Below are 17,547 nucleotides of genomic sequence, written 5' to 3'. Positions count from 1 at the left end.
AGCGCGATTCTGATTGGCTGTTCGATCTTAGTAAACATTCGAATCGGTCGAAACCAGGAAGTAGCGGCCGCCATTTTCTCTCTCGCACTCTGAGAGGGGGTTAAAAAACAAAGGCCAAAAACATGTAAAGGGGCTGTTTCGACAGCTCCTAAGCACCTAGCCATGTTGTGGGAGTCCTCAAAGATCCCCCAAGGTAAAAAACGGAATTTTAATTTTTCGATAATTTCGCCGATTACGCTTACCGTACGCGTACGGTAAAAATTAATATAAAAAAAAAATATCCATACTCTCCCCACCCCATGTGCAAATGGTGCCCGAAGGGCACCATTTGTGAGTGGCATATTACAGATCTTAAAAAAATTAAATATTACCTTTCATAACGAAGCGCATCATATGTCCTCCATGTGCGCACGGTGCGCGAAGCGCATCGTGCGTACATGGCCCATCTAGCGTAACGTGGGCACGCGGTGCGCTTAGCGCACCGCGTGCCCACCGTGCGTGCACGGAACGAACTGCGTAAAGTGGGCGCGCACGCCACGAATGGCGTAAAGTAACTTAGCCTTTAAAAAACCGTACAAATTCACTGAAAAAACCATAGGTTTCACTCACGTTATAGTTAGGAATTAGCATTTAAAAAACCTTGCAAATTCAGTGAAAAAACCATAGGTTTCACACATGTTATAGTTAGCTGGACATTTCACTCGTAAAAAACCAATGAAATTCCCCCGTTATAGTTAGTGCAGGCAACTATAACTCACGTGACCGCAATCTTCTGCCGATGCTAATACTGTATTTAGACACTTATTTGCCCATGTCTTCTTCCATTAAATTTTAGCTATACATATATTACAAATATTTTTTTTTCATAAAGACACATATGTCATCAGCAGAGGATTGCGGTCACGTGAGTTATAGTTGCCTGCACTAACTATAACGGGGAATTTCATTGGTTTTTTACGAGTGAAATGTCCAGCTAACTATAACATGTGTGAAACCTATGGTTTTTTAAGTGAATTTGCAAGGTTTTTTAAATGCTAATTCGTAACTATAACGTGTGTGAAACCTATGGTTTTTTCAGTGAATTTGTACGTTTTTTTAAATGCTAAGTTATTTATTTATTATTATTTTTTTTTCAGGTTTTTCACCGTGCGCGCACCGTGAATTATTATTATTTTTTTTTAAATGGCGAGGTGCGCGCACCTTGCGCGCACTGTGTGCGCTCGGTGCGCTTCGCGCACCAAGCACCCACGGGTCGCAGTCCGTGCCGTGCGCGCTCAGTGCGCGCACCTCGCGATTTAAAAAAAAAAAAAAATAATGTTTTTTTTCTCCCTTGGGGGTGCTTCTGTGACCCCCTGACCAAGGCTAGGGGGTCAGGAACTGTCCACTCTGCCCCCTTTTCAAGTTCTCCACCTTTTATTTCCACCCCCTCAGACTGCGAGAGACAAAATGGCGGCCGACACTTCCTGGTTTCGACCGATTCGAATGTTTACCGACATCTAACAACCAATCAGAATTGCGCTCGCGCACGGCAGGGTGCGCGCACCGTGCGCGCACGGTGCGCGCGTATAGATATTGATATACTTTTAAATGCTATTTTCTCAGGAAATACTGAACAGATTTACACCAGACCTGCAAAAGGCACTTCCTTGACCTTATGGCTACTTCTCTGCCAAATTTCAAGTAACTCTGTTCAGCCGTTCGGGCTGTAGCTGTGTCTAAAGGTCCTATGGAAAAATGCATGGGGAAAACGCATTTTGGGACCCCCCCTTTTTCTCGGCCCCCGCTTGACGAATCACCCCGAGACTTTCAGGGTAGGAGCTGAGCGGAGCGCCCCATTAGTTTTGAAAATTTCGCGAGGATTCGTCAACCGGCGCCAAAGTTATTCAAAATAGAATTTTGAGATTTCCTATGGAAACACGGTCCTAACTATAACTATCTACTGGCGACCGCCAGTAGATAATATATATATATATATATATTTTACCTACTGGCGCTACGCTCCGCTCCTACCCTGAAAGTCTCGGGGGATTCGTCAAGCGGGGGCTGAGATAAAAGGGGGGTCCCAAAACGCGTTTTTCCCATGCATTTTTCCATAGGACCTTTAGACACAGCTACAGCCCGAACGGCTGAACAGAGTTCCTTGAAATTTGGCAGAGAGGTAGTCTACAGGTCAAGGAAGTGCCTTTTGTAGGTTTGGTGTAAATCTGTTCAGTAGATTCTGAGAAAATAGCCTTTAAATCAATATATATATCTGAGCCAGCTTACGGTGCGCTTACGGTGCGCTTACCGTACGCGTACGGTGACGTGCGCGAGCGCGATTCTGATTGGCTGTTCGATCTTAGTAAACATTCGAATCGGTCGAAACCAGGAAGTAGCGGCCGCCATTTTCTCTCTCGCACTCTGAGAGGGGGTTAAAAAACAAAGGCCAAAAACATGTAAAGGGGCTGTTTCGACAGCTCCTAAGCACCTAGCCATGTTGTGGGAGTCCTCAAAGATCCCCCAAGGTAAAAAACGGAATTTTAATTTTTCGATAATTTCGCCGATTACGCTTACCGTACGCGTACGGTAAAAATTAATATAAAAAAAAAAATATCCATACTCTCCCCACCCCATGTGCAAATGGTGCCCGAAGGGCACCATTTGTGAGTGGCATATTACAGATCTTAAAAAAATTAAATATTACCTTTCACAACGAAGCGCATCATATGTCCTCCATGTGCGCACGGTGCGCGAAGCGCATCGTGCGTACATGGCCCATCTAGCGTAACGTGGGCACGCGGTGCGCTTAGCGCACCGCGTGCCCACCGTGCGTGCACGGAACGAACTGCGTAAAGTGGGCGCGCACGCCACGAATGGCGTAAAGTAACTTAGCCTTTAAAAAACCGTACAAATTCACTGAAAAAACCATAGGTTTCACTCACGTTATAGTTAGGAATTAGCATTTAAAAAACCTTGCAAATTCAGTGAAAAAACCATAGGTTTCACACATGTTATAGTTAGCTGGACATTTCACTCGTAAAAAACCAATGAAATTCCCCCGTTATAGTTAGTGCAGGCAACTATAACTCACGTGACCGCAATCTTCTGCTGATGCTAATACTGTATTTAGACACTTATTTGCCCATGTCTTCTTCCATTAAATTTTAGCTATACATATATTACAAATATTTTTTTTTCATAAAGACACATATGTCATCAGCAGAGGATTGCGGTCACGTGAGTTATAGTTGCCTGCACTAACTATAACGGGGGAATTTCATTGGTTTTTTATGAGTGAAATGTCCAGCCAACTATAACATGTGTGAAACCTATGGTTTTTTCACTGAATATATATATATATATATATATATATATATATATATATATATATATATATATATATTTTTAGATTTAAATTTTACCCTTCTTTAATCCAACACTTTCCCTACTGTTGCACCGACCGGAGTGGGATGAGTACATTATACCCCTCCTGAGCTCAACGCTTTCCCTGCTGTCGCACAGATTAGTTTGGGAATAGTACAATTTACCCCTCCTAAGTCCAACCCTTTCCCCACTGTTGTACAGACTGGATAGGGAATAGTAAATTATATGTATATTTTAGATTTAAACTTTACCCTTCCGCAATCCAGCACTTTTCCTACTGTTGCTTCGACTGGAGTGGGAATAGTAAATTGTTACACCTCTTGAGTCCAACCTTGAGTGGGGAAAAGTAAATGTTATCCATCAGCAATCCAACATTTTCCCTACTGTTACAGTGACTCTCAATATATAGTTATAATCTTCCTTTAATTGTTTTGTACATTTCGAGATAAACCTGTGAGATTTTACTGCATTCTCTGTAGTTATTTTCTAAGCTTTTCGTGCATAATAGTGACTGTCATAGTAAATATGTATATGTTGGTAAGAAGGTAAAATATTAGAATAGAATTAAAACTGGATGTACGTATTTTTGAATTGGGAATAAGGTCCAATTAAAGTACTTAACAGTAAGGCTGATGACACCCACCAAGGTTTGGTCAGTTTAGAGTTTTCGCAGAAATATTGGACTGGTGGCCACTCATTGGTCCTTGGCATGTTGTGGGTCCCAGTTTTAGCAAACAAGCACTAGTTTTTACTGCTTACAAACATTTAGAAATATTAAGCAAACCCATCAAAGAATTTATGTTGAAACCCAACCAGTTTGCATTGATACTTTTGGCCAAAAATGCATTGGAACATGTCGTTTGTCACATATTTCTGGCACATTCCTTGGAAGTGAACCATCTTTTATACCATTATTTTTGATGCGGTGTTCACTAAAGGTATCAGCAATTTGCAACTACTTCTCTTAAATATGCACTGGACGAGATTCCCTAAATCTCTTCTACTGTTATATTTAAATTCTATTCAGCCTGAATATTGATCTAATGTACATTGTGATTTTGTGGTATTTGAGGAATAGTCGAGGAGGCTGTGATCACATCATGGTAGACCAGAGAGTGTTCTATTGCAGAAGTATTAGGTTCTGCGATTTAAGTATGGGAGCAAATGTTTTCTCCAAGAATAATAGCTTCTTTGTAGTCTCTATTGTAGACGTGGACAAGGAGCTCTATTAAACTTGATGCAAAAATTGTTCCAGCCTCTTTATTGAGATCTGCTTTTTGTTTCAGGAGCCACAGCTCTTCAGAGAACTGTTTGCTAGGTGGAGATTTGGAAGATATGGCTTTTTTTATCAGAAGGATAACCTCATCCAGTGTGGTAATGTAATTGTATTTTATTAAAACGTAATGTTAAATTTTTAATTAATTATAATTAAGAATAATTCAATAATAAATATATTTTATTTTTTATATTATTTCAACATTAAATTATATGTATTCATCATCATTTGCTTTATTTCAATAACTGGTATCATAAAAGCATCAAGCAACATTTTAAAAAGAAGTTAAAAGAATGCAAATTAACAAGTGATACAAAGATAGTCCGAAGAATGTGCTCCACCGGAACATAAGAGTACATTGTTGCAACGCAGAAGATAAAACAGTTATCAAAAAAACTGTACAATAAAGATTTCTAAAAGTTCATTGGTAAGATCATAAGTAATTTCAGTAAAAACAGTTAAAAAGTACAATCATATCAGTCCAACCCAATGGCGATCTCACAGTAAAAGCAGAGCTTAGAACTCGCCGTGCACACCCAGTAGATAGACTTATATTGGCCCTCACTCGGGGGCAGATAAGCTTATATAAAGTGCCAGTGCATAAAGTGGAGTTTTTACAATGGATGGGCATTCATCTTGGGCTGAAACCCAATCTCTTTAACACCTAAAATGTGATGTTAGACCACCCCACGCAAGGCTTATTGCCTAACTATCCAAGCATGGCTAAGGAACTTGGCCACCCCGCAAACAAAGAGCGCTCTTGCATCAGACTTCAGAATGCGCAGTGCAACCCGGTGGTCAAGCGTGCCCAGTTGTCTGTAGATTGGTTTTGGCCATTTAGACCTTGCTGCTTTATACTCTGGGCAAGCAAACATAACATGGGCGATGCACTCCAACGGGGCTCTGCAGCAAGGACAGTCTTCTGTTGTCTGTTTGGGAGGACGCCATTTTGTGGTTAATGCACGAACAGGAAGCGTACCAAGCCTAAAATGAATATACAGCTCCCTGTCTCGTGATGCCTGGATTATATCCAGATATGGCTCAAGGCTTCTGCTCTGCTTGTGGGGATAGAATTCTTCCGTTAGTCTTCCCACATTTGGCTTGCTGAGTTCCTGGCTGTCTATCCAGTCCCAGGGCGCTCGTTTTAGCTCCGCTTTGCTAGGGGGATTTCGGCTGTCCCAGGATTCTTTGAGGCCCAGAGATGTCAGTGTTTTCCTGACACTTGATATCCAGCTGACTCTATGATCAACATCTAAGCTCATCACCTCAGTTAGTGCTATAGCAAATTTAAAAAGTTCAGGAGTCCGCCTTATACAGGCCCAGAAGAGCAATGGGCGCAACTTAGCAATATCTCTGAACAACCGCCTGCCATTGTCGTACATTAAAGGTGTTAATGGGACGTTACGGGGAAGCATCACCAGGTCCCTCAAAAACTTGTGCTCAGAACTGCAGATGTCATCTACATTATCAAACCCCCATAGCTCAGCTCCGTAAAGGACTGAGCTAACTGCTTTGGCGTCATAAACCGTGAGGGCCGGGGCAACTGGCCTGCTTTGCGAAGAGTGATGTTCTTTACCTAGTACCCCGACCACACGTTTATGACTCATAAGCATCTTAGCTAAATGGGGCCTCCATAACAATTCGTCTGAGAGTCGGATACCAAGGTAGTCAAAGGTACTGACTCTCTCCAAATGGGTCCCATCCAGCATAAGGTTGTTTCTAAATGGTTTATGGGGGTTGAATGTCATGAACTTAGTTTTTGAGGTATTGATGACCAACCCCCCAGAGTCACAAAAAGATTTGAATCTGTTCAGTAGTTTTTGTAGCCCTGCTGGTCTCTTAGACACCAGCAGGGTATTGTCAGCAAACAGGAGAGGTTGTACCGTGTCACCCGCCAGGGCTGGAGCTTCAGCTGGGTCTACTTGCAAGAAGCTAACCACTCCGTTCACATATAAAGCGAACAGGGTGGGTGCCATAAGACAGCCCTGTTGGACTCCCCTATTGCCGGGGATCTGTTCCGTTAGTTGACCTTGTGTCCCCCATCTCACCTGTGCATAATTGCCCTCATGAAGCCGGACCAGTAAATTAAGGATTAGAGGTGGGATGCCCATGTCTCTAAGTATCTGCCACAACTTATTCCTGGGTACCAGGTCAAAGGCAGTCTTTAAATCGATAAATGCGAGATAAAGGCTGCCCTTGCCAATCACCACGACTTTCCAATATATAAGGAGCAGCCTAAATACTTGGTCGACCATTCCAGTTTTGGCCCTAAAGCCCACCTGGTATTGGGAAAGGACATCTTTATCCTCTGACCAGGATTGGATCCTCTGTAGCAGGACTCTGCCAAATACCTTCTGCATTGCATCAATCAGACTAATTGGTCTGTAATTTGAGGGGTCCTCTCTGTCTGAGGGGTCCTTTTTATAGATCTGGAGCACCTCTGCGCCCTTCCAAGATTCTGGTACTGGGCAACCACTGGCAATGGCATTAATGAGTAGCCGAATATAACGTGCCCAGTTTGTAATGTCTGCGAGAAATAAATCTCCAGGCAGACCCTCTGGTCCAGGAGCATTGGCGGAGACTATCTTCTATTTCAGTTGAAGAAAAGGGCTCGCTAACATTGCCAGAACAAGAGGAGTCGAAGGGGTCGCATGGCCCCTCCACAGGTATAACCTCTGGAGCAGAGTAGAGCTTCCCAAAGTGATCATGCCAGTGCTGGCTTGTAATGTGGTTAGGAAGTAGGCCTGAATCCTCCTTATTGCCCCGGCTAACTAGGGTGCAAAATAGATTAGTATTCTTAGCTAGACTAGCAACCTTCAGATCCTGCCAGTGCGACTCGTCCCACTTAATCTTTGCTTGATGCAAAGCAGCTCAGACCTGCCTTTTGTGTCTACAATCTTTCATATACCACGAGTGCAAACTTTTAGGAGGCACACCTGGTTTGCTACTCTTTCTGGGTGCTTGGAAGTATGCACTCAGTTGTTCCATTGTGCGTCAATGAATAGTAGGGACATCTGCCAGCCCCCCTTAATCTATGGCTGTGGCCTGAAGCTCTAATGTATTCATGGTCAAGACTTGCCAGAGACCAGCTATTTTTGATTCTTGTAAAGAGACCTTTCGCCATTTTAAGAACCTTTTGCAGTTTGAAGCAACAACCTCTTTAGTAGAGGTTAACATTCAAGTGCTCTCAAAATGGGTGGAGACAAACCACGGGGTCTTCATATTAGCACAGAGGAGGTTGTGATCACTATCGATGGTGGTGCCCACAAACATATATATCATATTTCCCCAAAGCCTTACATCTAATAAAATGTAGTTGATGCGTGACGGGCAACTAACTATGTTGTAGGTGTTTGCCCCTTGTGTATCTGATAGAGTTCTGCCGTTGGCTGCCCTGAAACTGAACTCTATGGTAAGTGCATTGATTTGGATTGCTAACTGGGTCCATCTTTTGATGGGGGGTACATTGAGTAGGGGGGCAGTCTATTTTCTATCGTCATCCTCGACCCCCAGCATATCCTCTGTACTCAGGGGCTCAAAAGTGCAGTTAAAATCTCCTGCAACTACGACTCTAGAATAGGGCGAGCAGCTAGATAGGGTTTCTTCCAAGGTTTTTGAAAAAGGGCGATGGTCTGCCACCCTTGGTCACCCTTATGTAGACATTAAACAAATCAAGAGTGCCCCCCTCCAGGTTCCTTGATGGTGAGCCTCAAGATGTCGAGACTCAAACTTGGTTGCAAAATAGTTCTGCAGCCCAAGACGATGTGCACCCAGATGATCATACCCCTTGAAGGGCGCCCTCTCCCCGTGGTGATAGCTGGTGAGCAAAAACAAGTATAGCCTGATTTATGTAATGGAACCAAACTCCAGGTTTCCTGAAAAATGCAAATATCAAAGCCCTCTATCAGTTTGTTCCACTACAGCAGTATCTACAGCTGATGGTGTGAGACTGAGGCAACGGCGTTATTTCTACTTTCCCAGAGAGCTGGAAACACGCCGAGATCAACGCCCTTCTCAAGAAACCGAAGGCGGACCCAAAGGATCTCAAGAACTTTCGACCAATTTTCCCTGCTCCCATTCCCGGCGAAAGTCATTGAAAACACTGCCAACAGACACCTGACCCACTTCCTGGAGGAGAACAGCGTCCTGGACTACTCCCAATCCAGCTTCCGCAGCAACCACAGCATCGAAACCACCGTCATCGCCGCCACTGACATCAGGACCCTACTAGACAACGGCGAAACCGCGGTCCTCATCCGCCTGGACCTCTCGGCCGCCTTCGACAACCCTGCGCACACGCCTCCTCAACACAGGGATCCGAGACAAAGCCCTGGACTGGATCACATCCTTCCTCACCGGCAGAACCCAGAGAGTCCGCCAGAGAGTCCGCCTCCCCCCATTCCGATCCGAAGCCACCTCAATCACCTGCGGCGTACCCCAAGGATCATCCCTCAGCCTGACCCTTTTCAACATCTACATGGCACCACTCGCCAACATCGTCCGAGCACACCACCTCAACACCACCTCAACATCATCTTGTACGCCGACGACACCCAGCTGATCCTCTCCCTCACCAAGGGACCCGGCCACCGCCAAACCCAACCTCCACGAGGGAATGAAGGCCGTCGCAGACTGGATGAAGACTAGCCGGCTGAAACTTAACTCGGACAAAACGGAAGTCCTCATCCTCGGCTCCACCCCCTCCGCATGGGACGATTCCTGGTGGCCGACCACGCTGGGAGCTGCCCCGACACCCACCAACCACGCACGCAACCTGTGGTTCATTCTAGACTCAATGCTCTCTATGACCCAGCAAGTTAACGCTGTTTCCTCCTCCTGCTTCAACACTCTCCGCATGTTCCACAAGATCTACAGATGAATCCCCACCAAAACCAGAAGGACGGTCACCCAAGCACTCGTCAGCAGCAAGCTGGACTACGGCAACGCCCTCTACGCAGGAAACATGGCCACACTCCAGAAGAGACTCCAACGCATACAAAACACCTCCGCTTGCCTCATCCTCGGGCTCCCTTGCCACAGCCACGTCACCACCCACCTGAGAGACCTGCATTGGCTCCCAGTCGACAAGAGGATCACCTTCAAGCTCCTCACCCACGTTCAAAAAGCACTCCACAACGCCGGACCAGCATACCTCAACGAACGACTGTCCTTCTACACCCCGAACCCCGAGCTTCGCTCCACCGACCTCACCCTCGCCACCGTCCCACGCATCTGCTGAACGACCACCGGCGGCAGATCATTCTCCCACCTCACCGCCAAGACATGGAACACCCTTCCCGCCCACCTGCGTCAGACCCAGGACCTGCTGACCTTCAGAAGACTTCTCAAGACCTGGCTGGTCGACCAGTAGCTGCTTCCCCCACCCCCCTAGCACCTTGAGACCCTCACGGGTGAGTAGCGACCTCTACAAATGTTTTGATTGATTGATACTTGGGGTGTGTTGGCTAAGCGGAGCTGGGGCATAAGGCAATAACAGGGGGTCTGTGTGTGTAGGGGATTCCACCTCCTGGGCCCTCTGAGTATCAGTAGGGGAGCTACTTAGACCCATTGCCCCAAGGTTGTCTGCCAGTGGCTCAAGATCAGTGCAAGGGGCTAAGATGTCATGGGAGCCATAGTTAGTATTTAGAGGGATAAGGTATAGTTTCTGGTGCGGTTGGAGTTCGCACTGTAGTCAATCAATTGGCTTCCAAAGAGGTCTCTCCCATTGAAATGGTGGATGATTGCATGGCAGGTGGCCTACCCCCAATGACTGTTGGAAACCGCCTGAACTGTATAGATGAAGTGTCCGGGGAGCAGGTTCGATACTTCAGTGCAAGGAGGTTTTCGGCCAATTCAGCCCTAGTCATAGTAAGCTCAATACAGTCCAGGGGTTGGGCAAGGGACGTACATCTCCGGGCCCTGGTGATGTCGTCTCGTATTACTGAACGGCAGCACCTGACATGAGGGATCCAGTGGATGGTTTTATTGGTTAAAGAGTCTTTGTTTTCAGGGCCTCTCTTTGGGCCAATCCTGGGGACATTAACCATAAAGACTTTTAACGCATGAGGCAGGGGAGAGGTAACTGGATGGTTCCGCTGTTGTGGGGCTTTCTCAGGGGGGCACGTTGCCGATGGTAGGCTGAAAGGTCTGGCATGATTTGTAGGGACCTGGGAAGCAGCTAAATTATAATCTTTAAATATGTTGGTTTTGGAATTGTCTAAGTAATTGATCTTAGAATTTTGTGGGGTACGCTTGAGGGTTGATAAGAGGGGTGAAGAGGACCCACAGCCTGATGTGCCCCTTTCCTTAGTAATCCTCTTGTGTGCCAAATGAGGTTGTGGGCAGCGTTCAGTCAAGGAGTTTGCATACTGCTGACAAGATAGGTCCTTTGGGAGTAAAAATTTGACCAGAGAAGTAAGTTCTTCAGTCATGTGCCTCATGGTTCCTATCTCGGACCTGAGCATATTGACGAGCTGGAATGTATCCTGTGATCATGGAATTTGCTCTTCGTTAAGATCTGTAGAAGGCATGCAAGATAACTGGGGCGTATCGTCCCTATAGATATCAGACAAGTCCGCCAATGGTGAAAACCTACTTACACAGTGGATAGAAGGGCCAGGTTGACACTCATCAGTGCAAGTGGAGGGGTTTAAAGAATGGGAGTCCCTCGCCTGTACTGCCATTGACTCCAATGGTGTATCTTTGCTGAGTGTAGGGACCCCCTTTCTGGAGGACTTGTGGAACATTGCTGGGATGGCGGTTGGACGGAGAGGACTGGTAACTTTGGGAGGGGATTGGCCGTTGATATGGGGCACTATTGGTTCCGCTTCTAAGATGCCTTCACATTCACTAATAAGGGTATCTATTCTATCCAATACGCAGTTGCTACCTGCGTGTTTGTGTGATTTCCTTGCCTTTTTCCCCTTGCCTACCCCGCCATTGGCACCATTTCCTCGCCATATTCCCTCCATTGTTTTCCTTTTACCCATGTTTAATCCTGTGTAGGGTGTTTGCAACTAATCACTAGCCCACAAGATATCTAATACACAGGGCACAATCAAATATTAAATCCATGTTCCTAATTACAACAATAGGTTAGTAGATCATAGGCCCAGACAGGAAATTCCAGTCCATAGAGTTTTTAACGTCTTTGCTCTACACAGGGCCTCCACATATATCACAAATAGTTCATACAGTACCTTGGTGAGCTGATGATAGTCAGCGACATGATCCAGGAATCAAATGAAAGAGGGGTGGCCCTGCCCTTCCTCTTCCTGGCAATGACGGGCAAGGATGGGCCCGCTTTGGCCCGGGCGCGGCCCGTGCTCGCCCAATGCTGCGGGGGTGGTGAGCGCTTTTAAAGCGCGAGGTTGCAGGCTCGCTCCTCCCTCTTGGGCGACCAAATGATCCTGGGTGTTGAAGTCCCCAAGCAAGTGGCCACAGCAAGCGTTGAGCGCATCCCATGCTGCGGGTGTGGTGAGCACTTTTAAAGCATGAGGTTGCCGGCCCGCTCCTCCCTCCTGGAGAGCAAAGGATCCTAGGTGTTGAAGTCCCCCAGCAAGTGGCCACAACAAGCGGTGAGTGCGTCCCGTGCTGCCGGGGATGAGCGCTTTTAAAGCGTGCGGTGCAGGCTCTCTCCTCCCTCCTGGGAGAGCAAAGGATCCTGGGTGTTGAAATCCCCCAGCAAGTGGCCACAACAAGCAGTGAGAGGGTCCCGCGCTGTGGGGTTGGTGAGCGCTTTTAAAGTGCGAGATTGCAGACTCGCCCTTCCCTCCTGGGAGAGCAAAGGATCCTGGGTGCTGAAGTCCCCCACCAAGTGGCCACAACAAGCGGTGAGCGATGTATTCATATTATTGACCATTTTAGATAGTTTAATTTAATATTATTTCCTATGGGTTTTATTTTAAGTCCCTTTCTCTATTATTTTCAATGGGAGGGGGTTGCATTATCAATGGTAGGTCAGGTGGAGTGCTGGGCTCAGTACTGTTTCTTTTTGGCAGTAGTAACTTACACCAATGCATTTAGCTCACCCTTTTTTCAGGGGGTGGAGACTTGTAAGCTTTCACTTTTGAATAACTTTACACTCAGATTTTGTGAATAGCCAAAAATAGTAAAGTTACTCTACAAGTCATATTGTATCAAAAGTTGTGACAACAGTGTAAAAAGGCATATAAAACATAAAAAAGTGTAAAAAGGCATTGAAAACATAAAGAAAGCGAGTAACCAGACAAATATGAGACAAACAGTTCCATCTCATTATAACACGTGGACCGAATAAATATAAGTTGTGACAACAGTGTAAAAAGGCATCTAAAACATAAAGAAAGTGCAAAAAGGCATCGAAAAAAACATAAAGAAAGCAAGTAACCAGACAAATATGAGATGAACAGTTTCATCTCATTATAACACATGGACCGAATGAATACAAGAATGATCATGCTAAGTTCACTCAGCAATAGTTGTATAAGTCTGTTGCTATACATGTTAGATTTGTATTGTGTCATAAGTATCTGTCAGATCACTAGTAAACTAACTCCCTGCTACGCGGCGAGGTCTATTAGGCTACATCTTGTGATCACCCCAGAGGGATCTAATCTCAGACCAGACGGTTTAGTCGACATATTAGCTATCAGACCATGATGTATTTACTCTGCCGTTGATTATGGTAGGAATTTGCTAATTAAAAAGATGTTTGTTTCTCTCTAGAAGATTGCTGAGGCCGGGATTCTTCTAATGTTCAGAGGAAGCGAGTTCCAGACTCTTGGGGCGGGTCCGGAGAATGTTCTGTCATAGGTTTTCTTTTTGTGAAAGATAGGAGGTTTCAGCACCATGTCTCTGGCGCTCCAAGAGCATCTTGACTTCCCGATATCTCGATTTTCTGAGCTTGGCACATCAGAGTTTTGTAATGGAGTGCTTTGTGAGTAATACATGCCAGTTTAAGTTGAATTCTGGCTTCTTATTGTAGCCAGTTCAGAGCCTTCAAGTGAGGAGGGATGTGGCTGTATTTTCTTGAACCGGTTATGAATCTAGCGGCCGCATTCAGGCAGGCTTTTAGGGGAGCTGTGGAGATCTTGGGTAAGCCTATTAGGGTTGTACAGCTATATTTGATCCTTGAGATGACTAAGGACTGGACTGCTAATTAAGGTCTGAGTTTGGGATGAGTGGCTACAATTTTCTAAGATAGCTAAGGTGAAAGCGGGCCCTCTTTGCAAATTGCATTGATGTGGGTTTGCATGTTTAGGTTTTTTTCAAGCGTAATTTCAAGAGATTTGGTTGAGTCAGCTAGGACTGGGGTGCAGTTTAGAGCAGTGATCAGTTTTGCCCATTCCTTGACATCGGAGGAGCTTTTGGGAGGGGATATTAATAGGAATTCCGTCTTTTGCGAGTTTAGTTTAAGATGATTGCTAATTAACCATTGTAGGGCCATCTTTAATGCATCATTCATTCTCTTGATCTCCTACGCCCAAGAAATCTTGATGTAGATCTGGGTATCATCTGCATACATGTGATAGGAGATGTTAGTGTGCTGCAGAATTTCAGTTAGTAGGTGGATATAAAGGTTAAATAGTGATGGAGATAGTGTTGAGCCTTGTGAGACTCTGATTGAGTTAGGGGACGGTGATGATAGTTCCTGGTTAACTATGAATCTTTTCTTTCTATTCTGCAAAAAGGATTTAAACCATTTTAGCACAGTTCCCCATAGTCCTATCCTGTTCTCTAGACAGGCTAGCAATTTTTCATGGTTTACCGTGTCAAAAGCAGAGGACAGATCAAGAAGAACTAATAGACATGTTTCATTATGGTCCTGTGCCCTTAGGGCATCATCCACTATATGTAGTATCACTGTTTCTGTGCTGTGATCACGTCTGCGCCCTGACTGGCACTCGTCAAGTAGAGTAAGTTTAGCAACGTGTTGGCTCGATTGTTGTTGCACCCAGTTTTCTGGCAATTTGGCTAATAGCGGAATATTGGTCACTGGACAAAAATTATTAGGGTCAGAAGGGTCTCCTGTTGGTTCGCACAGAGCGGTTCATCTTCTGTGTGAGTCAATCTGTTCCCTGGGACCGGGGAGATGGGGCCGGCGATCAACCCTTGCGCGTGTCAACAAACAGCTCGGCACGGGATGATGGGGAGGACTTGACCAGAGTTTAGGCAGTCTGGCATAGCCTTGCAACAGAGAAGCATTGATTATCGATGTCCGAATGGGGACAACCATTTGATTGATTATCGTCAAGCATTTTGAGGGGAGAGAATAATTGTAGTGGTTATTCGATTTTACAGTCAAGAGACTTTTGGCAATATCATTGTGGTCATATAGCTTGAATGTCGACCATTGTGCATCATTTTTGGCCTTTGTCTGTGTGGTGTGTATGAGTTCATCATTATTGGCTGGCAAAGGGCCACTTGGGTTATCTGCGACTATCCTAAGCTCATTTTCCAATGAGTTGGCTTTGGTTGTAAAGAAGGTTGAGAATTACTCACAGCTCAGTTGTAATTTTATTGATTCTTGTGAGGATTTGGCCAGTTTATTAGATTGTTGTTATATCCTTTTGAATAGTTTACGAAGTCTGTTTTTAGTATTATCCAGCTCAGTTCTAAAGAAAGCATTTTGGGATCTGAGAACACTTTTGCTGAACCCGTTTCCATGCTTTCTAAGGAATTCTTGCTGAACGGAGGAAGGGTGATGTCTCCACTTCATTTTCGCTAGTCTCAGACTTCACCTTTCTTCATTTAGCGATCCTTTAAACCAAGGATTTTTATCCTTATCTCGTGTTCGTTAAAGTTTTAAAGACGCAGTCATATTGAATATATCCGTCATAGTGTTCTGTGAATTCATTCACGTTTACCATGTTATTAGGCAGGAGTAGATCCTTCTCACATCTTGCTACTAGTTGCTCATTTCTTAAGTCTCTATTGTCTCGTACCCACCGCTTAAGTTTGATGGATTGCGTAGTGGTTTTCTTTTTAATGGCTGATATTTAAAACGTGATGACGTGATTATCTGTCCATGAGCAAGGAACGATTACGTTTATTTTTACAGTCTTTTCTCTAGAAATAATCCAGTGTAATGTTGAGCCTTTTGAATGTGTCGGTCTAGTGCAGGAATGTGTGAGATTCAGTTCTACTAGGAAGTCTTTGAGGATATTGACCGGTTTATCCTTAGGGTCATCCCAATGTAGATTGAAGTCACCTAGGAATGTATCATTAGAGTTAGGGGAAGAATTTGCAGTAATGATCGCCATTAACTGATCTATGAAAGGGGCATTAATACCTGGGTAATGGTAAAAAGAAATGTCATTTGCATTGCTGATTATCTACAGTACTTATAGAAAGACTGAGGTTTTCGCAGGAATCAAGAGGATCCGTGTGTAATTGGGTAACTGAAAGAGACGAACGGTGTATGCAAGAGATACATCCCCCTATTTTGGTTAGTCTGTCTAGCCTCACAATGTTATAAGGAAAAGGAACCAGTAGATCCATGCACAGAGATGATGATTCGATGATCCATGATTTAGTTAGGTTTGTTACGTCGACCTCATGCTAATTGATGAGGGTAGCAATGTTTGAGGCATGTTTCACTGTTGATCGGCAGTTAAGTAGTAGGCATAGTAGCGTTCTTGCTGTTTTTTTAAGGCTTTTTGTTTTCTTTACTGGCGGTTACAGGTACTCTTTTCATATTATTAAGGTTGAGTTTTCTATTATTGGGTAAGGTGGCTCTATGCGCATTGATTGGGACTGGTCTGATTTCATCATCTCTAGCGATGGGGAGAGTGGATGCAGACTCATAGGATCAAAGTAAGGTTTGGGTTTCATCCTTCGTTATATATTTCAGATTATTTCATAGTCTATTCTGTCTATTTGTTAGAGGAATGGATATCCACTTTGGCTTGCGTTGGAGATCTTGCACTGCTTCTTGCATAACCTTAATATAAATTGAGTGTTTTCTGTGAAGTGTATGATTTTCTTAATTTCTTGTAGTGCATATTGAATGTCTTGATGTACACTGTTGGATTGTACTTTAAGAATTTCAATTTTTCCTGTGTGGAGATGAAAGAGGACTTGATGACCACTCTTGTCCTGTGTGTGGTTTGGTTGATAAATCAAGATCCAATTGCTTAGGATCAGTGACTTTTCCATTGCTAGTTCTTTCTCTATTCAGGTTGGTGACTGAGGATCCCTTGAGGGTAATCTGTGCTGAGATTCGGTTGATATGTGAACTGGTTGTCATATTTGCCGGATGAGAGTTTTGTACAGGTGCTGGTGTAGATGATGGTGCTGTATTGAGAAGTTTAGATGGAGGGTTACTTTCCTTACCCCAATTTGGTGCTAAGGGATTGCTACTGTTTGGACTGGGAACTGAGGGGATAGTATCTGGGTGTAAAGGGTCGGACCCATCCAGGGTGATTTGAGTTGGTGACACCCAGTGCCACTATGTTTGTTGGCGCCCCCTAATGACCTCCTTCTCCATGAATTCCCTCACTACCACCCTTTAATGATGACCCTCAAGTCTCCATAACCACTCCGTCTCAAATGCTTCTCTTTTGTAGCGCTACTCATAACCAGTGTAGGGTGTCAGAACACTTTACATCACCCACACATAACACAGAGACAATGAATCACATGTGTGTAAATCAGTGCATAGGAAATTTTACATACGACAGAGGACAACAAGGTATAGGAGTCAGATATTAGGTAGTATATATTAAGAGTGCTTGATCTAGAGAAACACAAACTCAGGCTTTAAAAGTACCACTATGGTTGGGGGTTGTCTTTGATAATATTAATTGATTTCTAATCAAATTAACTTTTTTTGCAACATTAGGATAAAAGATTGGGGCAAAAATAATGCTCTAACCTATACCTTTCAGTTTCTGCACAGCTCTTTGATGACAGTTACTAGCTCACAG

At 44.5% G+C, this 17,547-nt stretch overlaps 1 protein-coding gene across 1 annotated transcript in view; it reads left to right on the top strand.

Moving 5' to 3' along the window:
* Positions 1-4,718: 4,718 nt before the first annotated feature.
* SORBS1 (sorbin and SH3 domain containing 1) overlaps positions 4,719-17,547 on the top strand; it is a 1,103,390-nt gene continuing 1,090,561 nt past the window's right edge. The window contains exon 1 of the mRNA XM_085603602.1: positions 4,719-4,737. The gene's annotated coding sequence lies outside the window, so the exon portion shown is untranslated. The remainder of the gene's footprint in view (positions 4,738-17,547) is intronic.

Source organism: Triturus cristatus, chromosome 1_2 (genome assembly GCF_964204655.1).
Source record: "Triturus cristatus chromosome 1_2, aTriCri1.1, whole genome shotgun sequence".
Taxonomy (NCBI): domain Eukaryota; kingdom Metazoa; phylum Chordata; class Amphibia; order Caudata; family Salamandridae; genus Triturus; species Triturus cristatus.
The sequence above is the reverse complement of the archived record's forward strand: the minus strand, read 5'-3'. Positions and strand labels throughout refer to the sequence as shown.